This window comes from Tachysurus vachellii, chromosome 7, assembly GCF_030014155.1.
Source record: "Tachysurus vachellii isolate PV-2020 chromosome 7, HZAU_Pvac_v1, whole genome shotgun sequence".
NCBI lineage: Eukaryota > Metazoa > Chordata > Actinopteri > Siluriformes > Bagridae > Tachysurus > Tachysurus vachellii.
The window spans coordinates 27,800,419-27,818,998 of NC_083466.1; the positions used below are offsets into that span (position 1 = coordinate 27,800,419).

At 39.2% G+C, this 18,580-nt stretch overlaps 1 protein-coding gene and 1 long non-coding RNA gene across 3 annotated transcripts in view; both read right to left on the minus strand.

Annotated features, from left to right (window-relative positions):
• Window positions 1-18,580, minus strand: part of LOC132849065 (carcinoembryonic antigen-related cell adhesion molecule 5-like) — a 272,443-nt gene that overhangs the window by 88,305 nt on the left and 165,558 nt on the right. The gene's annotated exons all lie outside the window — the stretch shown is intronic.
• LOC132849095 (uncharacterized) lies at window positions 6,746-10,152 on the minus strand. Its single transcript, XR_009648814.1, has 2 exons — window positions 10,003-10,152; window positions 6,746-6,966 (listed from the first exon to the last, which is right to left on the minus strand). It is a non-coding gene; the product is annotated as an uncharacterized LOC132849095 (long non-coding RNA).

Sequence of the window (18,580 nt, forward strand, 5' to 3'; positions counted from 1 at the left end):
AGTTGGAGGAAGGCTCAATAAGTCAGCCATGCCTGTTGAAATGAAGTATCCCATCCTGTTATCTAAAGGCCAACATGTGTCTCATCTCATACTACGAGACATTCATGAACAGGTGGGTCATGGAGGTATAAACCAGATGCTTTCCAAGCTTTGTCACAAATACTGGATAACCAATGCCAACTCTGTTGCAAGAAAGATCATTTCAAAGTGTGTTATTTGTCGACGCTATAAAGGAAAGTTGAGTGAACAAAAGATGGCAGACCTACCTTTGGAAAGGATTACCCCTGACCTACCACCTTTTACCAATGTATGAGTGGATTTTTTTGGCCCCATTGAAGTAAAAAGAGGACGGAGTAAATTGAAGCGCTATGGGGTAATTTTCACTTGTATGGCAAGTATTTGGAAATGGCATACACTCTAGATACTGACTCATGCATTAATGCTATACGCAGATTTGTTTGTCGTCGTGGAAAGGTTTCTCACATGCGATCCGATAATGGGACCAATTTCATTGGTGCGGAGTGAGAGTTAAAGGAGGCTCTTATTGCATTAAAGAATGAAAAGATTCAAAAGGGTTTATTGCAGAAGGGAATTCATTGGAGCTTTAATCCTCCTACAGGTTCTCATTATGGAGGAGTATGGGAGCGCCTAATTCGAATGGTCAGACAAATTCTTTGTGCTGTCCTTCGACAACAAACATCGGATGATGAATCACTGCAAACTGTTTTGTGTGAAGCAGAAGCAATTTTGAATGACCGACCTATCTCTAAATTATCCAGTGACCCCAGTGATCTGGAAGCCCTCACACCAAATCACATTCTGCTTTTAAGAGGAAATCCTGCTCTTCCACCTGGATTATTTGAAAAGACTGATCTGTATTCCAAAAGAAGATGGAGACAGGTACAGTATATTGCTGATTTATTCTGGAAAAGATGGGCACAAGAATATTTACCCTTGCTACAGAAGTGCCAGAAATGGAACAAAGAGCAAAGAAGCTTTGCTTTGGGAGACATTGTTATCATTGCTGACAATACTGCACCACGTGGCTCCTGGTTACTTGGAAAAATCATAGATACTTATCCAGATAAAAAGGGTTTGGTACGTTCAGTAAAAGTTCGGACCAAAAGCAGTATACTAGAACGTCCAATTTCTAAGCTTTGTCTCCTTGTAGCAGCAGACTGAAGGGATTATGCAGTGTTTATACAGTATGGTGTTTAGTTTTTGTTGTTAATTTTGTCTCCTGTATATTTGTACACATTTCAAATTACTGTATGGCTCCATTCTATATGAGTTTTGTAATTGCCATAAGCAATTAAGGGGCCGGTGTGTAGGAGCCTTATATGAACATACCATGTTAAACCAGTAGGGGGCAATCTCTTTTAATGAATAAATGAGTGCACCTGGGATAGAGGGAGGTGTTTTGTGTTTACAGGGGAAGCTCACAGTTTTTTGACCGTGAAACATGACCACTGTGGATGAATGAACAATGGAACTATGGTGACTGTATGATATGCTTGTTCCAATAAAAGACATGCAACAGCATATAAAGAACATTTGCCTTTATTGACACGCGTCAATTAATAGCTCACTCCCCAGACACGATTCACCTCTGACTTTAGTGGAAAGTCATTAGTGGTGTAACTTTTGTCACGGTCGGCGCACCTGCCCCGCTCCCCGACCGTCAACGTAGAGAAGCATCTCGGGAATATTATTCGCTTCAGGACTACACCTCCCATCACCCATCACGAAGACTGATTGCTTCGCCAACTGATTCCTATCACCCAGCGCCTATAAATACGAACTTGAACTTGACCTCAGTGCGAAGTCTCGATTTGCGTTAGCAGTCATTCTGAGCATTTCCTGTCTGTCTTAGTTACGGTTTTGACCTAGTTTCTGTGTTTCGACTCTTTGATTGTTTGCTGCCTGCCCTGACCTTCTGCCTGTCCGTTCATGTCTGATTTCTGCCTGTCCTACGATATTGTGTTTGCCATGTTTGACCCTGCCTGTCTGTTTATGAGTTTGAATAAAACGCTGCAAATGGTTCACCAGCCTTACGACTTCTCGTTACAACTTTACGTACATTATCATTGGTTAAAAGGTTAGTTATTGCTTTCACACGTCCATCTTCACATCTCACCCCTTTCACACCTCCTCTGCTTTTTCACAGCTGAATTTGCACCACTAAATAAAAATAGAAAATAAACCACATCCGCTACCTGCTCTTTGTACTCAGGCCTCTAACAGTGTCACTGCTCTGTGTGTACAGGACAAATGAGAAGTGTTTGTTTCTGTACATTAATTGTTCTTATTTTTAACATGAAAATAATAATTAGTGATAATTATTAAATAATGATTTGTGATTATTAAAAATATGTGATGTGCATTAGTTTGGTATCAATGTGTATTAAAGTGAACATTTTTCCCTGCACATAACATAATAGTAACAAAAATGGAAATATGGGTGATGGGGAATTTTCTCAGAAAGCTCACATGGTTTTGTAGAAATTGTGTTAGTTTTAATATGGTTGTTAACGTGCTTCTTTATACAGGAAACACCACCAAATAACAATCATCAAGTACAGTACGACTCGTTTACTCTCATTAGATGATTTAAACCCTGTGTTTTAAACTTGCTCTACTTGTACTCTTACCTGTTGAACTATCATAGTTACTGAGAGTATTTACACATCAAACTAAACCCTTCTCATAACAGATATGGAGACACTGATCCACCTGAACAGTCATGATGAAGTACACACAATGTCCTAATCACACAATAAGCTCATCACTCAGGACATTCAGACTGCAGATGAACAACTTTATACTCCATCACTCACTCTAATGAAGACACAAAGAGAACATTTACTCACAGAGCATCATAGGTAGTGAACTGAGCTCCATCCTGTCCCTCTAATGACTGACTGAATGACTGACAGAGCACTGATGTGTGTTAAAGTTTTACCACTTCCTGTCTTCAAACAGAGAGAGAGAGAGAGAGAGAGAGAGAGAGAGAGAGACTATGAATATAGATATATAGTCTGGATAGTTTTTTTTGGATGTATGACAGGTGTAGGAATTTAATATACGAACAGTCAGTTCAGTTCAAAAGTCATCAGTTTGTGTGGTTGCCTGTCATAGCATAATCTTGTTGAAGGAAATTGTAAAAAGAATGTGCTGTGGAGTGAAGTTGCAAAAGGTTATCGCAAGAAGGAACATTCCTCAAGAAGGAACTCAATTCCTATAAGGAAACAGAGTGAGGTTAAACAGGCTAGAAGAGAAAAGCGCAAAATAAGAAAAGATAGACAAAGGGACAGGAAAAGATATCAAATGAAAATAGATGAAAACCTGATTAAGATAGAGGCCCTAGTAGAGGAGGTGAGGAACTTAAATATTAATATAAAATACAATGTTCCTGACAAATGAAGACATCACGGATCAGACACTGTACCTAGACAGTTTGAAAAAGCATGAAGAGTCCGACGAAAAGAGTAAGTTTTATTTTTCAGAAGTTCAAGAGAACTCTGAAGCATTTTCTTTTATTACTTTTATGTAACTTTGTATAACCTGATATAACCTTTCAGAATGTATATACAATTAAGTTGCAGCAAGCCTTGACTTAGATGAGCTCATGATTATCCTGTGCACACACAGAAGAGCACTGCGACCCAGATATCTTAACCACAGGTTTAAAAAAATGTATATGACTAATGCTTGCTTAGCAGGGAGATGTAACCACAGCTTAGCAGCAAGAAAATTTAACTGTGTCAGATATATAAATACTGTATAGATGATCATTAAGTGTTTTGAATGATAAATCGGAAGAGACTCTGATGTACAGGGGCTATGGCTAACAGAAAGAAACATTGGTGACAGCAAGGGTTGCTGCGACCCATGAGTAATGTTGAACAACAACTGATGTTACGGGAAAAGTGTATAAACACCTATACTGAAACATACTTGGGGTGCATTCTATTGTAGGCAGGCTCAGAGTGTGTTATACTCTGTGTGCATCAGAAAGCAAACGCAGGCATACACTTGGAGAGTGTTTCTTGGTTTGTTACTATCTTTGCATTCTAATTACTTTTACTTATTCTAATACTGTTTGATTATTTAAAGGAGATGTTTATTTGTAATTTTCTTTTATTTTACTTTACACATTACACACATTTATCTGTATTACATTGATTTTAATAAAAACAAGGCCTCCCATTGTGAGGATCCTGAAAAGACAAAAGGTCTAAGTCTAACTCCTTCATCTAAAACATTCAAATAATAGATTAAATAGAAGAACTTGAAGAGGATCCTTTGTTAGAAGACAGCGGTACTTTGAAGGACACCTGTGTTCAAGGTAAGACTAACTCTGATAGTTGATCTTGTGTTTTCAAAACTAACCCGTGCAAACTAGGACACATACTTTAGTGGGATTGTGGAAGGGTTTCCTACGCAATCCGAAAACAAGTTTCACTAAGGGACACGTACATCAGTATAAATTACTTCAATGTTCATGTTGCTGTTATTATTTACTGTCCAAATACTTGGACAAATGGTTTGATGCTTTGGTAATCCAACCACAGGGATCACAAGCCAATGACTTCTGTGCCAGTCCCAAGCCCAGATCAATAGAGAGGGGGCACCAGGAAGGGCATAATTTAATCATGCTGTCAGTGGGAATTGTGTTAACAGAGAACATGAAGTTAATTAGTGTGGGGGTAGAAGATGCCGAGGATAGTCAGATGATTCGCTGTGTCAACCCATAACGGGAAAACCCAAAAGTAGAAGAAGAAGATTGATGCTTTGACAATTGTTCTTGAAACTTTCATAAACTGAATTCAAAACAAACTAATGCCATTCTCCTAAGAAATGTAATCATAAGTATGAAAAATAAATTTTTCTGAAGGTCATCGAATTTGTCCAAGTGGTGTTGCCGTACCGAGCTGAAGTAAAAATGGGTGCGTGGCTCGGGGCTATGGGGGGAAACAGATCCCCAAACAGAGTTGGGCACAACACCGGAATTACTTATAAAAAGTGACCCAGCAGAAGAAAATCCTTCAGTCAGAAATGAGCTTGTTGTGGAGAATTCAGTTTCAGGTGTCAGGGCTGCTTTTCACTTCCTAACACAAGCATTTACATTTAACATTTGGTAAATGATGTTACAGTTTTATTTACAGTTCTAAGTATATTTTCATTGTAACATTCATGACTGAAGTGTAAAAACACTGTATTTGCTATTGTTATTATGGATCCTGCACCACCACTAAAAGGAATTTAATGCTATGAATATATGGTGTATGAAATAAATGTGAGGCATGTGCTGATTACTTTTGGCTTTGTAGGCAAGCTTCTTTATAGGTAAGCATTTTGAACCTGATGCATGCAGCTACTGGAAGCCATTGGAGGGAGTACAGAAGTAATGTTTGAGAACTGGCAGAAATTTTCCATTTTGTATCATTTGCAGAAGACACATTGCATTCATAGGTAGACCTGCCAGTAGAGAGTTGCAGTAGTAAAGCAGCTAATCAGCCTGTGTGGATAAAAATGGCTGAATCCTTTTGATGATGTAGAGAAAGAACCCAATTGACCATGTCACATTGGCAACATGTGAAGAAAAAGACAGTTGATTGTCCATGGATGTCAAAGTTTTAGCCTAACTATGATATGTCTGTCAGATATGCTGGTCATCTTGACTGAAAATTGCCCTGTCAGATCTCATTAGTTTGTTAGTTATGTTGCGTTCATTAGTAAGTTATGAATCGTTCTTGTTCACTTCCATGTACTGACTCATATTATTCACTGAAGTCCTGACTGTGTAAAAATCATGACTGCTTTGTCAGATTGTTCCTGCTTTTTAAAGACTGCATTAGCCTGCATGTTCTGAAAGAGGACATCATTGTTGGATGTATTGAACAAATCCACAACCATACAGCAGTTACCAGAGACATTTTAGTTTCACTTTTCAATCACTGACCACCACATACTGAGTTACTGTAACCTTCCTGTCAGCTCCAAGCAGTCTGGTCATCATCCTCTGCCCTCTCTCACCAACAAGGCTTTCATTGTTTGTGTAATCTTTATAGACTGGTGTGTGTGTGTTACTGCATGACTATTTCATAGTTGCACAAATGAGCATGTGAATAATAAATAGACAGTGAGAAATTAATGTACATTTTGATATTTTGCCTATTTTCAAGAATTACCCTGTTAGTTTTCTATAGAAATCATTATTGAAGCATTAAAGGTTATACAGTGTGTTAATGTGATATGAATGAAATAATTCACAAATACAGCAAACAATATATTAAGCATGAATGTGTTCAGTTATTTAAAATGTAATTGTTATAACAGTTTATATGTGATTTTCCAATATGACGTGTCTCCTGAGGTCATTAACTGAGACTCCAGGTCACTGGTGTTATATTTTATTGTCACTTGAACCACATACAGCTGGTACAGTACACAGTAAAATGAAAAAAATGAAAAAGTTCTTCCAGGACCACGGTGCTACATAAAACACACAACTAATGGAGACAACACAGAACTAAATTCACTGCACAGACCTACTAAAGTTTTTATGACATCTGAGTGTCCAATGTTGATGTCCACAGGATATCTGTATGAAGTTAAGATTTAAACTAATGTGCTCATTGTGGACATCTTCCTATAGTCCTGTAACATCAACCACAGACTTATTTTAGACATTTATTCTGCATCTAAATAAAATAAACCAAATAAACAGTCTCACACGGCATTCAGTTAAAACCCACTTTTATTTCAATGTAATTTCTATTTGTAGTTAGACACTGTGTGTGTCCAAAATTGATGTAAACAGTGAAAATTAACTCACACTGCAGTTGATAAATAAATAAATATCAGTCCCTCTCTTTCTCACTGCTGCATGATTAAGAAGCTCTGAAGCATGTTGTATGATTATCTCCTCCATTGTGTCTTTGTCCCATTTCATTACTGCACCTGCAAGATAGATAAAGAAAATTATATATAGACCATTTCATAAATGTAAACAATAACAAACGGGTTACGATGCTAGTGCACTTCTGGTTCTGAAGTGTTCCAAAGGCACCATTCTTAAATCACAGATCTGACAAAACAAAATGACTGCATCGTGTACTTTATAAATTTGGCTTAAACTGAACGGTTAAGGTATAAACAAAAAACTCAAAATTAATAATCATTTGGAATTAGTGGAGCCTCTAAATAAGACATTAATTCAACACATTTTCACTCAAAACAAACTATTTACCTCAAGGAACAAATCCAGATGTGTATCTACTTTTTTAAACTGAGTTTGTCCATACAATAGAATCTGTGAAAGCTTATTGCAGTCTGTAGGTTTAAATATAAGCAAAAAACTTGAACATTTGCTCATACAGTGTGGAAAAATTCTGGGTGTCATGTTTAAGGGTGTCAAACACTGACTCCATGTGGTTTGTTGCTAAGGTGACTGGTGAGGGTCTTAGTGGACATTACACTTACATGACTGGAAAGTCTGTATATCTGTGTAAATAAATTACCTTCCTAACTGAATGCCAGTAAAATAACTATGTGCCATTATTATTTGTAGCAAATGCAATTATTGTGTATGTTCCGAAATGTTTCTAAAGGCCTGGTGAAGTTTGTTGCTGTGACCCTTGTTGCTGTGGAACAGTGTGAGAGAGGGTTTAAATGCTCCATCTAAGACTTACGTGTAGTCACAAATAAACAAGAAGGTGCACATGATTCAGTGCTTACGTCTTCTATTTTTAAAATTATAATGCATAAACGTGTTGCTGCTTTTAAATATATATATAATAAAAGTAAAAGTAGATTACATTTACATTATTTAGCAGACCCCCTTATCCAGAGTGACTTACGATTTATACAACTGCGCAATAGACGGTTAAGGGCCTTGCTCAAAGGCCTAGCAGTAGCAGCCTGGTGAACCTGGGATTCAAACTCATGACCTTCCGATCAGTAGTCCAACATCTTATCCACTATTCTACCACAACCTCATAGATTACCCCATAAGTACATGTATAATGTCAATTTGTTTTAGATTGAACCAAAGTCAGTCACCTCTACTGTAGTCTCAAGCAAGACTTTAGGTCCTTGATGGAAAGGAAATTATTTGCTGATGATACAAAACAAATGAAGTATTTGAAGTTCTTATGGGGTTTTCATTACTAGTCATATACACACACACATATAAACACACAAGAACACATATTATTAGGAAAAATATCAAGGTTTGAATCTCTTGTACACAATTGTACTCTGACCTGCTGTGAGAAGAAAGAAATCCCGAGTGTAACGGTGCATTTAGCTCGTTTCTGCTTGATTTAACATGACCATCATGTAGGACGGCTAACGTGCTAGCTAGCTAACCTGTCACTAGCATTTGTAGCTAGCTAGGCTGTCACTAACACTTGTAGCTAGCTAAGCTGTCACTAACACTTGTAGCTAGCTAACCTGTCACTAACACTTGTAGCTAGCTAACCTGTCACTGACACTTGTAGCTAGCTAACCTGTCACTAACACTTGTAGCTAGCTAACCTGTCACTAACATTTGTAGCTAGCTAAGCTGTCACTAACACTTGTAGCTAGCCAACCTGTCACTAGCATTTGTAGCTAGCCAACCTGTCACTAGCATTTGTAGCTAGCTAACCTGTCACTAACACTTGTAGCTAGCTAACCTGTCACTAACATTTGTAGCTAGCTAACCTGTCACTAACATTTATAGCTAGCTAAGCTGTCACTAACACTTGTAGCTAGCTAACCTGTCACTAACACTTGTAGCTAGCTAACCTGTCACTAGCATTTGTAGCTAGCTAGGCTGTCACTAACACTTGTAGCTAGCTAGGCTGTCACTAACACTTGTAGCTAGCTAAGCTGTCACTAACACTTGTAGCTAGCTAAGCTGTCACTAACACTTGTAGCTAGCTAAGCTGTCACTAACACTTGTAGCTAGCTAAGCTGTCACTAACACTTGTAGCTAGCTAAGCTGTCACTAACACTTGTAGCTAGCTAAGCTGTCACTAACACTTGTAGCTAGCTAAGCTGTCACTAACACTTGTAGCTAGCTAAGCTGTCACTAACACTTGTAGCTAGCTAACCTGTCACTAACACTTGTAGCTAGCCAACCTGTCACTAACATTTGTAGCTAGCTAACCTGTCACTAGCATTTGTAGCTAGCTAACCTGTCACTAGCATTTGTAGCTAGCTAACCTGTCACTAACACTTGTAGCTAGCTAACCTGTCACTAGCATTTGTAGCTAGCTAACCTGTTACTAACACTTGTAGCTAGCTAAGCTGTCACTAACACTTGTAGCTAGCTAACCTGTACTAACACGTGTAGCTAGCTAACCTGTCACTAACACGTGTAGCTAGCTAACCTGTCACTAACATTTGTAGCTAGCTAACCTGTCACTAGCATTTGTAGCTAGCTAACCTGTCACTAGCAATTGTAGCTAGCTAACCTGTCACTAACACTTGTAGCTAGCTAACCTGTCACTAGCATTTGTAGCTAGCTAAGCTGTCACTAACACTTGTAGCTAGCTAACCTGTACTAACACTTGTAGCTAGCTAACCTGTACTAACACGTGTAGCTAGCTAACCTGTCACTAACACTTGTAGCTAGCTAACCTGTCACTAGCATTTGTAGCTAGCCAACCTGTCACTAACATTTGTAGCTAGCTAACCTGTCACTAACACTTGTAGCTAGCTAAGCTGTCACTAACACTTGTAGCTAGCTAACCTGTCACTAGCATTTGTAGCTAGCTAACCTGTCACTAACACTTGTAGCTAGCCAACCTGTCATTAGCATTTGTAGCTAGCTAACCTGTCACTAACATTTGTAGCTAGCTAACCTGTCACTAACACTTGTAGCTAGCTATCCTGTCACTAACACTTGTAGCTAGCTAACCTGTCACTAACACTTGTAGCTAGCTAACCTGTCACTAACATTAACACTAAGCTTTTCACGACAAAACTCTAAAACAAACGTAATCTTACCTAAAGTGTCTCCAGCTATCTGTATGAGTTGTCACATTGATCTTGCTGTAACACGGTCCTGATAAGAACAGAACATCACATGCATTACAAACAGAGAGGGTCGTCTTCCTCTTACTCTTCATCTTCATCTTTCTCCTCTTCTTCTGCTGCTTCTTTGGTGTTTTATTAGCAGTTGACAGACCAACTTAGACGGTACATTCCCGACACCTACAGGATTGGAGTGTGGATTGCAACGTAGTAGTGAAGAAGAGAAACGAAAATAAGAATAAATGGCAGGATTTAGGATTACCACCTTCAATTTTGTATATTCAATTCAACTTAATTCAATTCGATTCTTTATTTGTATAAATTATTATTATTATTATTTGTTACAGAACATAAACATAGAACATAAGGTTTTTATAAAGAATAATATAAAGATTAGGCACGGTGGCTTAGTGGTTAGTACGTTCGCCTCACACCTCCAGGGTTGGGGTTCGATTCCCGCCTCCACCTTGTGTGTGTGGAGTTTGCATGTTCTCCCCGTGCCTTGGGAGTTTCCTCCGGGTACTCCGGTTTCCTCCCCCGGTCCAAAGACATGCATGGTAGGTTGATTGGCATCTCTGGAAAATTGTCCCTAGTGTGTGATTGTGTGAGTGAATGAGAGTGTGTGTGTGTGTGTGTGTGTGTGTGTGTGCCCTGCGATGGGTTGGCACTCCGTCCAGGGTGTAACCTGCCTTGATGCCCAATGACGCCTGAGATAGGCACAGGCTCCCCGTGACCCGAGGTAGTTCGGATAAGCGGTAGAAAATGAATGAATGAATATAAAGATTAATAGAGTACAAAATCCAAGATTAATATTAGATAGATTTAGTTCACAATGTGTATGTATTTATCCCCAATGAGCAAGTCTGATGTGACTCAGGTGACTGTGGTGAGGGAAAACTCCCTTAGATGGTAAAGGAAGAAACCTTGAGAGGAAGCAGACTCAAAGGGGAACCTCATCCTCATATGGGTGACACTGGAGGGTGTGATTATAAATATACAGTCTGATTAATGTTGTATTGATGTAAAAGATCACATGGAGTTCACATCTCCTCGGGATGGGTAGAAAGAGAGAAGCAGTGGAGAGGAATTAACATAATATTGTGTATATATAATTAAACTTGTAGCAGCCCTTTAGTTCCAAAGAATAAGGCAGAGAGTTTTTCACTGAATCTTGAACGTTTATTTTTGATGCAATAACCTTTTCTTTGCCACAGTCTGCATTAACAGGTTCCATGCATCCTTTCTTGCCTTAAACTTTATGCTTCACATTTCATTGTACTGTAAACTATACAGAAAGACAAATAACAAAAAAAAAAGAATAAAAATAAGCACATTAACATAAACATAATAAACAAATACATAATCACAATATAAATCTGTTTAGAGCATACCACAGTAATGTTTAGAACCATGTGCAGAGTTTAATCTGCCTTAGTCAGAGTTTAATGCCACAAATAACTAATACCTATACATGAACATGAAATATTACACGTCTTGTTCCGCACTCCTAAGGGGAAACTATACCATAAAATTATCCGTAAACTTATCCATCGCTCTCTCTGCATTTTGAGCATCTGCTATCATGTGAACATTGTGCTGCAAATCATCAACCTCTGACCTCATTTTCCCCAACATTGCTATATTGCCCTCTAGTGATGGCTTAAAGAGAGGGAAGGGGCGATAATTACAAAACTCATTCATTCTTATTTCTTTCTTTTAGATTATTCTGTAGTTCATGACAAATTCTTGATTGCTTTGAGCCAATCCCCCAGCAGAACCCGGAGAGAAAAAGTATTTACTCCCAGTTTCCTTAGAGCTTGTGTTAGATTAAATCTTTTTCTTTCGTATGCAATACATGTATTGAGCACATGCTCTACTGTCTCTTTTTGCCCACATTTATCACATTTCCCAGTTTTGAGATTCCCTATTCTGTGCAGATACTTAATTAATGCAAAGTGTCCAATGCACGTCCTTTTGCACATCCTGAAATCTGTGTCTCTCTGAACCAACATGCTCTTGAATATGGATAATTTGCCTTCCTTTAATTTCTGTCCCACTCCTTCTGCCACATCCTTATTAGTTCTTTAGCTATGATCCCTCTCACTTCCTTTTTACTTAATGATTAATGTACATAAATATGTGTGTTTCAACACCTGCTTGGCCGAAGTGTCTGCCTCCTCATTTCCTTTCACCCCTATATGTAATGGGACCCACAGGAAGTTCACTCTACTGTAAGTCAATACCTACTAGTTCTAAAGAGACTTTGCAGTGCTTCATCAGTCAAGTCTTATCTTACTGTAGATGTTCCACTTGACATTCTGCTTAACACCGACACATGCTTCTGTACAGATTCCTGACCGATTAGGCTGTACTTCCTCTATCCACTGAAGTGCTAGAACTATATCTGATATCTCGGTTGTAAAGACAGAAATGTTATCTGAAGTTCTTTTTGACATTTTGACTTTAGATTGTGGGATATAGACTGATGCTGCTGTATGCCCAGTGTCAGTATCTTTTGCTCCATCTTTATATATTTGGACTGCTTTGTAATCTGTGTGGTCAATGTATTGTTGCACCGATACACTGCTTAACATGTTCTGTTCTTTGTTCTGTTTTTCATCATGTAGCTGAGTATCCACTAGAGGCATAGGGCAGAGCCAGGAGGTATTTCTGATGTGGCCACTGAAGGGGAAATATCAATCTTACATAAGCCCATATTCTGTGCTTCTTTATTAACATTCAATCTGAAACTTATATTTTTTATTCATATTCCCAGCAATCCTTCACTTTTTTAACTGGCTGATTTTCCAGGTGACCTTTTAGACTGGCCCAGTACCTCATTCTTAACTTTAGACTTCTGATTCCAAGTGGCATTTCACCCATTTCAACTTGTATTACATTTATGGGAGATGACCATATATCTCCACAGAATATCCTTAGTGTTTGCAACACCTCCACCTTTCCTAAGAGTTGTTTTGGCTTCAGAGCAATAGACCATATGCCCATAATCTATTGCTGCGCTTACCAGTGCACAGTATATACTTTGTAATGACACCTCATTACACCTCATTACATTGATTGCTCTTTTACCTTTGTCAACAGGTTTCTGGATATGTAATCTCAAACTTAATTTTGTGTCTAGCCACATTCCCAGGAATCTGATTACTGGCACTTGTTCCAGTTTTTGCCTGTATATTTTAATGTTTATTGTTGGTGTTAGTTTGCTAATAGCAAAGCAGATCACCTGTGTTTTTGCCACTGAGAAGCAGAAACACCACTTGTTTGCCCAATTTTCTACTATGCTGACAGCGTTCTGCATACACTGCTCCACGTGCCTGACATTACGTCCCCTTGTCCACAGTGCCACATTATCTGCATATAGGGATTTCCCTATTTCTGTGCCTATCTGTGAGAAGATGTCAGTTAAACACGATAGGACTGCTAACATTTCCTTGGGGTGTTCCGTTATCTACTGAATAGAAAACAGCAAGAGTCGAACAAGGACTCTTTCATGTTCTGTTTCTGTTCCCTTCTAGTGCTGATTTCACTTATACCAGTGGTCCAGGGTCAAGGTGATTTATATATAGTTTATCTTTATATTATTGTCTATAATTTTTAACCCTAACCCTAACCCTAGTTTACTATTCAAAGGATAGCTGTTTTATTTTTATTTTAAAATAGTTTCATGCTGCTTAAATGTGCTAACATATTAAATATAAAACAGTACAATTTTAATAAAAGCAGAAAAAGAGAGCAACAGACAAAACTAGTGCTAAATAAAATGCTCCATGATGCCCCTGATTTCTTAATATTAAGCAGGTTACATATCAGTATCAACAAGTAAAAAAAAACATGAACTCATGCTCACTCTAAAAATGATATTAGTAGTGTAGACTCGAGAATGACTTTATGTAAGGTTTATTAACAACAGAATGTTTTATAGGGAGTCCTAAAGCTGTGGTGTCCATAAAGCCTGATACACATGTGTTCACTGGAGAGCTTGTTACTCTCAGATGTGACATACAGGGAGGAGGAGACACTCAGTGGACTTACAGATGGAAGAAAAGTAATTCTGAACTGTATTCAGATGGAAGTGAGAGAGTTTACACAGACAGCACAATGCAGGAGTTCAGAATCTGGTATGTTGAAGACTCTGACAGTGGAACCTACACCTGCAGAGGACATGGGAGAGACTCTCAGAGCTCAGAGATCAGTGATGATGTTACACTGACTGTATCAGGTGAGTCTGTGGCTGTTTTTATTTTTTATTTAATATGTATACATTATTTCTTGGGTTTTAGATTTTGAGCGTTCAGTAACTGAGTCCCTGTTTTTTAATGTTGATGTGACAAATCAGAGCCAGTAGACCTAGAATCCATGTGCAGATGAGAAAAGGTACAAAAACAAGTAGATAATCAAAACACAAAATTTCAGTCCATGTAGCAAGCAAACCCAATAGCACAATCCCACAAAAGAACAAGAAAACAGGTCATACACAGAAAATCAACAATAGCATAAACTTCGGCTCAGATTCGAAGGTAACAACAATTTTTTGAAGTTAGAAGAAAGTTAGAAGAAAGGCACACTTGGTTCAATCCTGATGGTAGGCCTCTGGCTAGAGGTTAAAGAAAACCTCACATTGTCTTAAAACACTCTTGGACTGATCACCTAATACAATGAATTTTTCTGGCAGAGCCATAAGAGGAGGTACAACACAGGTCACAGGCTGGGCTTATAGCACTTGGGAGAGGTGGGCGTTGGCTTGTTGTAGGGTGTGATGGCCTCGGCCTAGTGTGCAATCATACAGTAGTTTGAAGCTAGGACACATCCGCTAGATACAATGTTGGTGAAGTATGAGGGCAATAGATGCAAAATTCATGTGCAGATGTTTATTAAGAACATGAAGCAAGCAAATCCAAATCAGCAGACAGAAGAGCAAAGATGCAAAAACAAGGATATAATCCAAAAACGAAATAACAGTCCATGTAGCAAAAAGGTAGCACAGCGGTTAAGGTGCTACTGTACACTACTGATCAGGACATTGTGAGCTTGAATCCCAGGTCTGTCAAGTTGCAGCTTCTGAGCAAGGCCTTCAATCCTCTACTACTCAGCTGTATAAACTGAAGTTGCTTTGGTTAAAGTTGTCAGAAATGTAGTGTAAATCCCTCACAGCATTTAAATACAAGCCTCGTTATCTTCTCTTCACTTTATTGATGTCTGTTCACACAAACACAACTGGGGAAATAAACCATGATTCAATTTTGTTCTGTGTGATTTATTTTAGTTATTAATGTCTTTGTATTAGATTATTTAAATATTTGTATAAATTTTAAATATTTTTGTCTGCTGTTGTCGGCATAAAATGCATGAGAACTCCTCCCTGTTTTAATGATGATGTGATGCATAGTTGCATTGCAAACATTTTGACTACCACTGTCTGATTACAAACATTGACTGAAAACAAACTTAGCTAGAAGGTTTTTAGATGTCTTTAGATCTGTGTGTACCCCTGTGTTTGATAAAGTAGCTCTGTTCCCAACAAGACAAGATTATAAAGTAACCTCTTAAAAATCAGAAATATGAATATACATATCTAACTAATTTCTTTATCAAAACCTGATGTTTTATCATGTTTGGCTGTTTCCTGAAATCTATTATAGAAACCTCTAATGATTTTTTTCTAGTCTATTCAGACGGTTGTGTAAGATTTGTGCAGGATCCATAAAATAAATATCATAAACAATTATCTAAAATTAGCATATACAGTGGTTTTATTTAGCTGTGTAAGAAAACATACAAATATAACATCTTGCAACAAATGTTAAATATATATATGTTAGTTTTAGACACAACGCATCTGTTAGACATAGTGAATCTACTGGTTCCCTTTGGAGGGAACTCAACGCTGCATCAGGGCTGACACTATGGGAATGCTGCTGTGAGGAAGTTGTGTCTGAAGCTTGGGATGGACACTTGACGAAGTGATTATGCGCCAGGAAGTCCATATAAGGGGATCTACGTCACATTACTCCAGTCTTCAGGAAGCATACCTATATTTATATAGGTATGCTTTTTCATTCCGGAGCATGTAAATTGGGAGGCAGACTTACTGTCCAGGCAGGTGCTGAGGCCTGGGGAGTGATGTCTCCACCCCCACGTGGTGGAGAGAATTTGGCAGATTTTCATCCGGGCGGAAGTGGATCAATGTAGTCGACCCACTGTCCGCTGTGGTTTTCCCTCTCTCATCCGTTGATCTGGATGCCTTGGTATGGATGTGGTTGAGGCTTTGTCTGTACACCTTTCCTCCGGTAGCTCTGCTCCCACAAGTCCTAGTCAGAGTGCACCACGACTGAGTCAATCTTCTCTTAGTTGCTCCTCCTTGGCCCTCTCGAGTTTGGTTCATGGACCCAGTCTCCCTCCTGAACAGCACTCCATGTGAGGATCCCATCAGGAAGGACCTCCTCTCTCAGGTGCAGGGGCAATCTTACACCCCCGCCCCGAGATGTGGAAGCTTTGGGTCTGGCCCCTGAGGAGGACCAGTTTCTAGAGGCAGGCCTCTCATCTAAGGTGACACAGACTCTACCGAATGCTAGGGCTCACTCCACTAGGAAGCTGTATGCTCTGAAGTGAAGACTTTTTTGACTCTGGTGCGATGAACACTGTCAGGATCCAGTTCACTGCCTGGTTGGTACAGTGCTGGAGTTCCTGCAGTCTTGCTTTTCTCTGGGCCTGTCTGTGTCTACTTTAAAGGTGTATGTGGCCGCCATCACTGCAAACCACAAACCTGTACTTGGGGCCTCCTTGGGTGGGCACCCTCTGATCTCTCGCTTTCCACCACTCAAGCTTGTGGCGTAACTCCTTTGCCATTTTTGTCTGTTTTGGAGGCCGGAAAAGGGGTAATCTGGTTTCCAAACCGTGCCTGGCACACTCGGTAGTGGAGGCCATTACTCAGGCCTGTGAGGCATGTGGTCTTGCCTTGCCTCTCAGCATCAGTGCTCACTCTACTAGGGGTATCGCCTCGTCCAGTGCCTTAGCCAGAGGTGTCCCCCTTGAAGATATTTGTGCTGTGGTGGGTTGGTCCTCTCCACACACCTTTATCAGGTTCTATAATTTAGACTTGGACCCCACTCCAGGGTCCCAGGTCCTGCATGGCCATTGATGTTCTGTTCACATTCTGCTCATGCTCTCTCACGGCCTCTGCCACAGTCATCGACCGGTGCGTGGCGGCATAGGTATTGGCGTTCCCATAGCATTGAGTTCCCTTGAAAGGGAACTACACCAGGTTACGTATGTAACCCGGTTCCCTGAGGAGATAACGAGATGCTGTGTAGCTGGCCACACCAATTTAACGGTTAGGGAAGGACACGTGATGAAGTGATTACGTGGCAGTAAGTAAATATAAAGGGCATCTATGTCACATTCCTCCAGCTTCTATTTGACTGAAGGAAGAGCGAGAGAACACCTGGGCCAGTAACGCAGCATCTCATTATCTACTCAGGGAACAGGGTTACATACGTAACGTGGTGTAGTTATGTTGTAAAGTGTAAAGCAGCTCTGACACCTTCATCATTTCACACCAACAGTAAAACCCAAACTGACTGTGAGAGTGAATCCTCAAAGCCCCATCTACACTGGAGACACTGTCACTCTGAGCTGTGAGCTGCAGTCAACTGGATGGGAGTTTTATTGTTACTCAAATAATCAGAGTCTGAATAGTGAACAAGTGAACACACTTAAAGTCACAGTCAATACTGCAGGAGGAACAAAGTACAAGTGTGAAGCACGCAGGAGAAACTACTACAGCTATCACAACAACAACTACTACTACAACTACTACACAGAGCTCAGTGATCCTGTCAAGATTACAGTGAGAGGAATTTCATGATTTTTTCTTCTTTTTATCACAGGTGTGTATATACAATTATTGTAATTCTTTGTTTTTCCAGAATGTTTAAAATAATCTTGAAATCCATATGTTTAAAAGTGTTTCTTATTTGTGGCTGGTGAGACCCAATGCAACAGTTTTTTTACCAAATAAATCAATATATAGGTATAGCACTAACTTTCTGTTTTCTGACATGTAAAAGTCTTCAGAACAGAGCAGTATATGTTTTGCAGTTCTGCTGCAACATAACAATCTGCATTTTTCAACTTTATTTATTAAAAGAATGATTAAAATGAGAGTGTGGTGAGGAAACCACTTATTATGTAAGAGAGAACTGTCACAGATTTTTAGACATGTCGCAAAAAGACCACCAGAGGGCAATTGAGGATATTTTGAATGGTTTCTGTTGTGTTTTTGTTTATGTTGCATTGTGGGTTTTGTTCCTGTTCATGTCTTGTCTCCAGTCATTGGTTGTTGTTCTAATGTGTCTGTGTTATGCTCAGGTATTCTCACCAGGGGGCCGTTTCAGAAAGGAGGTTCAACCAACTCTGAGTTTAAACTTGAACTCTGAGTTGACAAACCCTGAGATGGGAAACTCTGAGTTTTTGGTTACAGAACAGCTGAAATGAGTTAGTTTTATCAACTTAAAGTTGACTGACTCTGAGT